This window comes from Condylura cristata, unplaced genomic scaffold, assembly GCF_000260355.1.
Source record: "Condylura cristata isolate star-nosed mole 26May11 unplaced genomic scaffold, ConCri1.0 scaffold00015, whole genome shotgun sequence".
In the NCBI taxonomy this organism is placed as follows: Eukaryota; Metazoa; Chordata; class Mammalia; order Eulipotyphla; family Talpidae; genus Condylura; species Condylura cristata.
Genome location: NW_004567116.1, coordinates 47,935,555 through 47,947,090, shown reverse-complemented (window position 1 = coordinate 47,947,090; position 11,536 = coordinate 47,935,555).

Here is an 11,536-nt window from a genome sequence, read left to right as displayed (position 1 = left end):
AACAGGACAGAATACACTGCTGAGGGGAGCAGTGGGCGGGTCAGGAGAGGTCTGCCGCGCCATGTGGTCACCTCCGGGGCAGGTGGAAATCGAACTCATGCAGAAGTGGCTTTAGCTTCTTAGTGCAGTGCCACCAGGGAGGGTCTAGTTTTGCTTTTTTTTAGAATATCATGTAACTCAAACCACACAGTACATAACATTTTCAAACTAGCTTATTAAACTGAGTAGTCAATAACTTAATATTTATCCATGTTTTTGCATGATTTTATACATCATTCCTTCCTATTGCTGGACAACATTTCATTACAGGTATACCTCAACTTTTGAAAGTTCAAATTATGCCACTTTTTATGAATGACCTATGTTAGTACTTGTTTTTGCTAACCAAAGGAAGTGCTCAAAGGATATTTTTCTTTTATGACAAAAAATCAAAACTGAAAATAGTATTCGAATATCATTGCAGGTACCCCAAGCTGTGAAAATGGTACCACCAAACTCTTCCTGGGAAATATTTGATGGAAGCTAAATATTTGTCATATTATCCATTTTCTTACTATAAATTAGTATTATTTTAGGCTGGTTATGCTATTTGGCATGATAATCAAAGGTTATTTTTTTTTGTATCTGAGAATACTCAAAAAGATTTTCCATATAAACTAGTCATAATTGCTTATTTACTTCTCACCATTTTGGCTTCTGAAAGAATTCATGGGGAAATTCTACTTACTAAAATACATGTTGATTGCTTTTAGTATATTTGACTATAATAAAGTTACTATAAGAAGTCTCATGCAGGTAACAATTCATTTTTCAGGCTTTCCTGTTTTTTGTTATGTTTTCTTTGGAATACATATTTATGCAATTCTTTCAATAGGCAAATTTTTTCTGCATATGCATTTATGTAGAAGCTATTTATAAGGTAATAATGACATTTTGATTCTTTCATTTACAGATATTCAAGAATTTTATGAGGTGACGTTGCTAAACTCTCAGAAAAGTTGTGAACAGAAAATAGAAGAAACTAATCAAGTTGCACAGAAATGGGAGAAGACATTCCTTCTCACGCCATGCCATGATAAGCTTCAAAAATCTGCAGAGGTATGTTTTGAAATTTCTGAAAGAATTTAACTTTTTACTTAATTTATAATTGTGCCCGTAAGGAAGTAATAGTAACAATGGTAGCAATTATTATTGACAAATGACAACAATAATAGAAATGTAGTTAAATTCCACTGCAAATTTATATGTGAAAATCCAGATTTTGCAAAAAGATTAAATAAGAAATTAAAGGATATGAGTCTTCATTTATACAAGTGCTTTCAATTATGAATATTGCCATAGAATGAGTTGACTTAAGTCTAAGACATTCTGAAGTCTTACAACATGGTACAGTGTGGGGAAAAGGTAGTGAATGGGAGAGGAGATTGTGGTCTAATGCTGTAATTTACACAGCAGGCATGTACCTAGGGGCATGTTTAAAATGACATATTAGGGTATAGGAACAAAATAATAGAACTCTCATAATACTTCTTTTAATCACATTTTAAATAATTTTTAATATTTGGATAATTTAAAACATACACTGTAGTAACAGTAGAACATAAACACTAAAAATGCATATAGACTATTAAAATTGTATGTTAAAATTGTTTTTATAGCTAGGATTACAGGATCAAAAGTTTAAAGATGTGGAATTAAATTTAAAGATGTGGAATCAACATCTATTAAGAGTAAGGCAAGTTGCAACATATCTCAGGTTCAAACTGAGGGTTAATATGCAAACAGGAGCGAAAACTTATATTTTTAATTGATAGTCACACTCTGAAGGCAGGTAGTAATACACATACACACAAACACACAATCTGGTATGATTGGGTTGAATAGCTGACTTAGCTTTTTGGAATCCTAGTTCTAATCAGTGGCAATTTGCTGATTCTTTGGATTAAGACTGAGGTCTGTGATATACTTTCTGTCTTGCTTAGAATTGATTTGGGAACTGGGTAAGACTGCGTCTAATGATCATGTTAATTGTTGCTTGATGAACAAGTTAATGATGACAGCTCGTTAATTAATAGATATCAACTATGGGGAATTGATGAAATACTAAAAAAAACATTTAAAAATCTTAATTTTAACAAAATAACAACTTGTTATTTTGATGTTTTAATCTTTTTTCTATATTCATATTTTAGGACAATAGATGTAGGATGTATTTATGACTTTTAAAGTTAATGCTATACTAATGTTATTTATACATATAATATTATATAATTTTCAAAAAAATTATAATGGTTATAAAATATTCTATCAATTGGAACTTACTTGATAAGTTGTTCCCTCTTCAATATTTAGACTATTTCTAGTTTTCTGGTATGAATAATGCAACACTGAACATCCACATTTGTAGACATTCTGTTTTTCCAGTTATTTCACTAGTGTTAATATTACAAATGAAAGTCAAAATGAGTCAAAGGGTTGACTTTTTAAAGTTTTTTGGTATAAATTTTGCAATATCTTGGAGAATATTACTATGAGCAATGTTTGAAAAGGCGTATTTTTCTATATCCTTAGTAACATTAATAATTATAAATATCTTCTTAAACTAGTCAGTGAAACTCTATTACTTGATATTTAAATGGTTTATTTATAACTAACATTTTTTATGTTTATTGGCTATTTATATTTCTGCTGTAATTCACTCAACTATTTGTCCATTTTTCTAAGTTGTTCTACAGTGGTTTTGAAAAGGCATTTTATTTCTGGAATATGTCATGCTGTTACAAATGTTATACTGTTTCTAGTTTGTCCATTATTATTAGTATTGTCCTTTTTGACACTAAAATAGTTTTGTGTCTGATAGTATGCTACATTTTTTTTTTTATGATTTATTTATTTATGGGCCCTTCCTGGTGGTGCAGTGGCTTAAAGTGTAAGGGAACTGCAGTTGCTTCAGTGCCAGTTTGATCCCTGGTCCCTGAAGTGATCCACATGGCACAGCAGTCTTCTCCTGTGTTGCCCGCTGCTCCCCTCAGCAGTGTACTTTGTCAGTCGGCCTGTTCTGCTCCCCACTCTGTCTCTGGTGAATCTTCTCACTGCCCCGCACGTCTGGCCTGTACCCCAGTTCTGTATGCATAAATAAATAAATTTTTACTTTTTAAACATTTTTATTTATTTATGCATACAGAACTGGGGTACTGGCCAGAGGCACAGGGGTGATGAGAGGATTCACCAGAGACAAGAGTGGGGAGCAGAACAGGCAGGCTGAGTAATTGCACTGCTGAGGGGAGCAGCTGGTGGGTCAGCAGAGGTCTGCTGTGCCATGTGGATCACCTCCGAGGCAGGGATTGAACTCATCTTGAAGAGGCTTTAGCTTATTAGTGCTGTGCTTAAACCTGCAGCACTACCTGAAAGGGCCCTGTCTACTACACTTTTATGTTTTTCTTTACTTTGTTCTTGATAATAGGATTTCCTAAACTATGCTCATATTTTCTCTAGGTTCTGTTTGTTCTGATATTTTCTTTTTTTGAATTTCCAAAAATTATTTCTAGTTAAATTTTAATCATTTTTAAATACATGATCCTATACATATACATAGTTTTACATAAAATATAAAGTACTTTATTTTAAATGCAATTTAACTTTAAAAAAGCTTTTCCATATCATTCACTTCCTACCAATGCTTCATCAAGTGTAATATATACAAGGTAACCCCTCCTAACAATATGTTTAATCTTGCTTTGCTTATACATTTTCATATATAAGCTAAAATATGGATTATATATATTATATAAACATATATAATGCATATGTATACACATGTACTATATAACGTGTATGTGTGTATAATACCCATACTGGAGTCTGGTGGGTATACACATCACAAAAACACACATATTCACACACACACATGCACTGAGAATTTTGGAAAAGTCAGTTTCTCAGAAAATGTTCATTTTATGTCATTTTTTTCAAGTTTTTTGAAATAAGTTTAATTTGTTCTGATATACTCATGGTATGGGTGTATCATAATTTGTTCAATACATCCCCTCTTAATGAGAATTCACTATTTCCAGTGTTGCTACTGCTTTGATAAATGCAAAAATCTGATATTGCATGTATGTTAGAATTTACTGACACTTTTATTCCATAGATAGATTCTCAGGAGTGGCCTTATTAGTTCCAAGCCTCACAGAGTGAATTCGCCATCTATATTTCCATTGACAATTCATGTTGTTGCAATTTATAACACATCCATTCCATGTAATAGGTATTGCAACTATTTTTAATTTTTTCCAGTTTAATAAGTTTAGTGATACCTCATTTTATTTATTTATTTACTTATTTATTTATATATAAAAGAAATAGGGTGCAGGCCCAAGGTGTGGATAAGAAGATTCACTAGAGACAGAGTAGGGAACAGAATGGGCAGAACCACTGAAACACACTGCTGAGGGGAACAGTAGGTGGGTCAAAAGAGGTCTGCTGCACTATGTGGGTCACCTTCCTGACCAGGGTTTGCTCCAGAGGTGGTAGGGAGCTTCACAGTGCTGCATTTTAACCCCTTGTGCCACCACGGAGGGCCCTAATATCTCATTCTAAATTTCATTTCTTGTTCTAGACAATTAGTAAACTTCAACTTTGTTTCCTCAGTAACTGTCTAAAAGACTATTTTATCAACTTCATAGAAATCTGGACTTAAAATTCTAGCAATATAAAGTAAGAGAAAAAAGGCTACACCTGAATATTAGACTTCATTGTTTTTCAGTGTCAAATCAAAAATGGCAAAACAATATTGATGTGATGTTGATTTTCCATCTGCAATTTAGGTTTTCTTTTAATTCTGTTCCATGTATCCTAATTATTTTTTGTTTGTTTAATAACACTTTAGTCTTACTGAGTTTTATGATGATTTTAATGTTGCCTAGTTATATTCAGGACATCAGAACATGAACATATACTAATTGTGCCTCTAAAGTAAGTCTAACTGGTTTTCCTTAATGAAGTATCTGAGGTAAAAGGATTTTCTGGTTGGTCTGTCTGTTTGAAGATGTTAGTGGGCAGGGGGTAATAATGTATGTCATGTTTGGGTTCTTAGTGTCCTGGACCAGGACAACTAAAGATCTTGTATTGTGAATATTGGCTTTTCGAGGTCAAAGTTTAGAAAGTGAGTCCTATTTAATCTGTTGTGAAAATAGTTCAAGTGGAGAAAAATAATGCAGAAATGGAGTAAAGATGAAGTTCATAATCAGAAAAGCTTAGAATAAGGGGCGAGTCCTGGTAGACTTTGATATGCCCACCTCTCACCATACCAGGCTGGGGCAGGCAGACTGAATGGCATTCTTAAAATGAATAGAGTAAACATTGTTGATATTTATATGGAACCACAATAGACCCTGAGTATCTAAAGCAGTCATGACTAAAAAGAATGGGGGTATTATAGTCCCAGACTTCAACTATATTACAAAGTCATAATAATAAAAACAATGTCATTGTTGGTATAAAAATAAGCATACATACCAAATGGAATAGAACTGAGAGTTCAGAAATAAACCCACACTTAAATGGGCAGTTAATATATTAAAAAGGAACCAAGAATATAAAATGAAGAAAGGAAAGTCTTTTTAGCAAATGGTTTTGGAAAATTACACAACCACATGCCAAAGAAACTAGATCATTATCTCTAACCATATACAAAAATTAAACCATAATGAACTAAAGACTTGGATGTAAGACTGAAATCATAAAATACATGATAGAAAACATAGGTAAACTATTCTATAACATTGGATTTAGTAATTTCTATGTGGATGTGATGTAGTACTATGTCAAACTATTCAGCTTCTGCATTTAGTAAATGATATGATCACTGAGAGTATCAAAAGAATTTCATTAATACAAAAGACATAATGTGAATAGGAGAAAATATCTTTTATTTAAATTAAATTAAATTATCATACTCTTGGGACTCTGGTTTCATAGTTCTTTGTTTTATTATTTAAAAAAACATTTTATTTATTTATGCATACAGAACTGGGGTATAGGCCAGAGGTGCAGGGCAATGAGAGGATTCACCAGAGACAGAGTGAGGAGCAGAACAGACAGATTAACAAAGTACACTGCTGAGGAGAACAGCATGCAAGACAGGAGAGGTCTGCTGCGCCAAGAGGGTCACCTTCGTGGCCTGGGAAAGAACGCATGCTGAAGAGGCTGTGGCTAGCTTCATAGTGCTGTGCTTTAACTCATTGCACCACCAGGGAAAGTCCTGAATAGGAGAAAATATTAACATGTTATGTTTACATTATGGGGCTAATATCCTAAACCTACAAAGAACTCATACAACTCAACAATAAGAAAAAAAATAATTAAAAAAATAGACAAAAAAGCTACATACTTCTCTAAAGAAGATATCCAGTTATATGAAATAATGCTCATCATCATTTATTTTAAGAGAAGGGCAAGTCAAACCATGATGTGAAACTATCTTATACCCTGTGAATGTCCATATCAAAAAACAAAACAAAACAAATACACAGAAAAGCCCAAACAAGTATTGGTGATATTGTGGAAAAAAAGAAATGTTTATAAACTTTTATAAGTATAAAGGAATGTAGGCTTGTATGGAAAACTGGAGGTTTCTCAAAATATTAAAAATAGACTTACCATAAATACAGAAATGCCATTTCTAGCTATCTACCCTGAATAATGAAAAAAATACTAATTTTAAGAGAATTATGCTCTCCTATGATAGTTTGTAGCACTATTTAAATAGTGAAGCTTTGGAAAAAAAATCTAAGTGCCCAAGGGCAGATGAGTGGATTAAGAAGATGAGGTCTATACACATGGAATATTAGTCAGATATAAAACAAATAAATTCTTGTCATGTACAATAACATGGGCAAAAATGGAGGGCATTATGCTAATAAGTAATAGGAAAGAAAAATACTTGATGACTTCACTCATATGTGGAATGTAAAGAAACAAGATAAAAGAACAGAAAAATTTAAGCTAAAACAGACCATAGAATTCTGATTACCAGATGGGGAAGGTAGAGGGTCAGGAGCAAAGGGAAAGGGGACCCAATGGAGTATGGTGAAGGATTCAGGGTGCTATACCTATATACTGTATAGGTAATGATCACATTAATTAGCTTGTTCAACAAATTATTGATTAATAAATACCAAATTTGTGAATTTTATAAAACACTAAAAACATTTTTAATTTTAAATTAAGCTATATCTTTGAACCATATTAAGGTTGTCCATCACAGTGCTTGACACAGAGTAATCTAAAGAATTGTAAGAATGCATTGTGCAAGGAGTTTTAAACTTTATTTTTCTGCAAATCAGCATGATCTTAAGTTTTGAATCCACTAAAAGAAAACATTTTAGTCAATTATGTGTTTTTGCAAGGCATTATTGCTTTATATACGTTCAATAATAAACATTTTTCACTTCACCATTGTTTTTCTCCACACAGTTCACTGGTGCTTATATACAGTCACAACTCTCAGTGATAGCAGCGATATTGAGTAATACAGTATATTACAGTGGTGAATATAGTGCCTAAAGATTTGCTTGGGTTGAATGATGTCGATGGGAGAAAATATGCCAGGAAACATGATCATCAGTTAGTATCCACTATGTTATTATCCTCTTGAGAATTTCCCCTTCTAATCTTCTGGAGTCTTCCCTTTTTTATTTTCAGAAGAAATAAAGAAATCAGGTTGATCTCAAACTATAAAGTCCACTTTACCATCTGCTCCTCATATAGTAGGACATGGCATCATGTTTATTATAACTCATGTTTAATATAACTTTACGTGACTATTTTTCTGCTGTCCTATTTTCAAACAGTACACATACAACTTACCAATCTTCTCCAAAATAGATCTTCAATATTTCTAGTGGAATTAAATCAAAACCTCCTTATTTTCCCACCCCAGATCCTTATAAGTCCTACAAATTTTAACCCCAGCTATCTCTCTGAGCTACTAAATCTTCTAACTCTCCTTCTTATTCACTCTGGCCCCAGGCTTCCTAGCCTCCTCACTGACCTTTAAAATCATAGCATCTTGGGGCCCTCCCTGGTGGCGCAGTGGGTTAAAGCACAGCACCAAGAAGCTAAAGCCACTTCAGCATGAGTTTGATTCCTGCCTGCCCGGGAGGTGACCACATGGCGTGGCAGACCTCTCCTGACCCACCCGCTGCTCCCCTCAGCAGTGTGCTTCGTGGATCTGCCTGTTCTGCTCCCCACTCTGTCTCTGGTGAAGAGTCTCGCCGCCCCTGAGCATCTGGCCTGTACCCCAGTTCTGTATGCACAAATAAATAAATCTTAAAAAAAAATCATAGCATCTTGAATCTGTTCTCTTGCATTGTCCTTGTCCTAAAATGCTATTCCTTCAAATATTTGCATGATATGGGGAAGTTACCTCTTCCAAAACTGTACTGTCATCTCAGATTTATTTCTCATGCTATTTGAAATACCCTCTTCCCTTCCCCAAACTCCCTGCCCATGTTGCATTTTGTTCATAGCATTCATCATCTACTATCAGAGAGATATATTAAAAACAATCACTATACAGTCAGACTGTTTGGCTAGTTTCAGACTTCCTCATTTATTGACTCTGTGACTTTGAGGAAGATATTTAACTCTATTATGTTTGTTTCTTCCTCTAAAATGGAGTTTTTTTTTTACAAGAAATAAATCTCCATTTTTCCCTCACTATGTATTCTAGCTTTATGAGAGCAAATATTTATTACCTTTTCTTGAGTACTTAGAATATTAGCCCCATTTTGTCAATCATTTGTTGAGAAGTTTAACTATTTTGGCTTATGTAATTTTTTCTTTTAGCAAATATACTAAAGATGTGTTTGCCTTTTTAGCTTAGGGCCATCTGAATCTTTCACAGGACCTATCTGTAATTTTAGAATAAATGCATGGTGTGAATGATAATTGATGGAATGACTCATTTATTAGTTCCTTCATTTAAATGTTTATTGTATAAATCACTGTATTTTTTTAAAGCTCTTTACTGATGATAAATACTAAAATAAAAAAAAATTGACTTTGAACCCAAGGAGCTTAATTTCTAGCTCAAATCTGAGCTTTTAAGGATGATTTCATAGAAATGGTGACTGTAGCACTAGCTTTTTAATCAAACAAATCTGGATTTATATATCTTACTCCTTCCTCATAAAATATATGATCTTGAATAATTTATTCAACCACTCTGAACTTGTGGAAGCCTAATTAATAAAGCAGAGATAAAAATTATATCTATAAGGACTTTGAATTCATTTAATAAGATCATCTACATAATGTGTTCAATGTAGTGCTTGGTACATAGTAGAAACCCACTAATTCTTAGCTGCTATTATCATTATTGTCTAAGGTGTGCCCTGAAGGAAGTATATAGCCTGTCAATATAGGCAAAAAAAAAATGTAATTTAAGTAGAGAAAACAACTTGAGATAAGTCAGAGAAATTATATACCATGAACTGTACCAACTACTTCTGTTTGATCAAGTGTAGAATGCATGAAAGTAGATAAGGAAAGTAGGAGACATTAAGGGTCAAGCATATAATTTTTCACCCTGACCTAACCACAGGTAGCATTTTGATATTTTTTCTAGCTACTTTTTGATACAGTATAAATTTGTGTAAAATATTGCCTATTATAGTATAGATATTGGAAATATAATTAGTAAACAAATGTTACATGCAACGTGTATTCCAATCACTACTCTAAATGTTTTGCATATGTTAATTGTAATGTTTCTCTCTGGCTCTACTTAACAGATCTATTATATCTTTAAGGTGGGTTTTTCAAAGTAAAGAGAAAAATATGAAAAAGTTATATTGAAGTTTTTCCAAGACAGTATAGCTTTCTTATGAAGCATAATGCTGGTTTACCCACTCCATAACAGTTCATTTGGCAGTATTTCTGCAGTAGCTTTTTCATAATGCGATTATGCTTGAGTTAGGCTGCTTCCATTTCCATAATAGGAGTTATTACTTGGAGCATTTATTTCTTTAGAACCTTTCTCTTTAAATGGGGAATGTGGGCTGGCTTGATGAGGAGTTATCTACTAATAACTACATATTTCAAATTAGGTTTATGTTCTAATTTGATGTTCCATTGACCTTATTTCATCACGTGGACTTACTTTCTCTATTACCACTTCCAAAGGAGATAGCTAAAACTTTTTTTCATCTCTCCCTTCCCATTACCCCACATACAGCCAGGGGAGGTCTCATAAGGCAAAGAGAAGTGACCAATGTTAACTTCTCTGTTTAGCCCTCTACTTGTAATGTATCAAGAAGGAAACTATTCTGGTGACACTAGGTGGAGTTAGGAGTAATAATTTAACAGCCAGGACTTATGGCATAATGATAAGTTTCATTAGTTTGCTAAAGGGTTATAGAGAAAAAACACATTTTTACTATTTTCAGCCTTATAAAGCAACACGTTCCCTAAGATTCCCAACTAAATATCTTGTTATTTAAGCTATATTCCTCATTTTATGATTATATCTTTTCACAGTTGTAGTTTATGAAATTTGTCTTTTTCTGGCTGTTCACCAAACTTCATTTCTTAGTGAGGATAACACCAACAATTAATTCTACTGTTTTTTATTGAGTATATAGTATAATATAAGTTTGGTGTTACATATCTGTCAACAAACAGAAGAAAATTTCATGAACCTTATTTTCTAGTGGTGGGAACATATAATGTCATTGTCAGAGTTAAAGTATATAATATATTGACTGCTAGGGGGAAATATATTTATTTTATGGGGACTAGAAATGGTGGTTGTGGAGGATTACATCTTTGATGTAGTGACCATTGCAGATCTTGATAATAGGTTATATTTTAACAAAAGAATGAAAAATATAAGGGGACCATTTCATTAGGTTAGAGAAATCAGCCAGCATAAAGGTCCTATAATGGGAACATACCTTGCATTTCATGCAGTAATGAGACAAGTGTGCTGAATTGCAGCTGATGAAACAACAGAAGAGTGGCAGAAGGTAAAGTCAAAGAGAGAATGGGTCAGATTATGTGCAGCCTTATAAGATACTGGAAAATTTTTACTCTGAGTGAAGTAGGAAACCATGAGAAGATTTCGGATATACAAATGATTGATTTAAGCTTCCCGAAAGGAATGCAGCATCTCCTTTTTAAAAAAATTATAAATGTCTGGCCTTCCCTGGTGGCGCAGCGGGTTAAAGCATAGCACTAAGAAGCCAAAGCCACTTCCGCATGAGTTCGATTCCCGCTTGCCCCGGAGGTGACCACATGGCGTGGCAGACCTCTCCTGACCCGCCTGCTGCTCCCATTCTGTCTCTGGTGAAGCAGATCATCTACATAATGTGTTCAATGTAGTGCTTGGTACATAGTAGAAACCCACTAATTCTTAGCTGCTATTATCATTATTGTCTTGTGTTTTTGCAAGGCATTATTGCTTTATATACATTCAATAATAAACATTTTTCACTTCACCATTGTTTTTCTCCACACAGTTCACTGGTGCTTA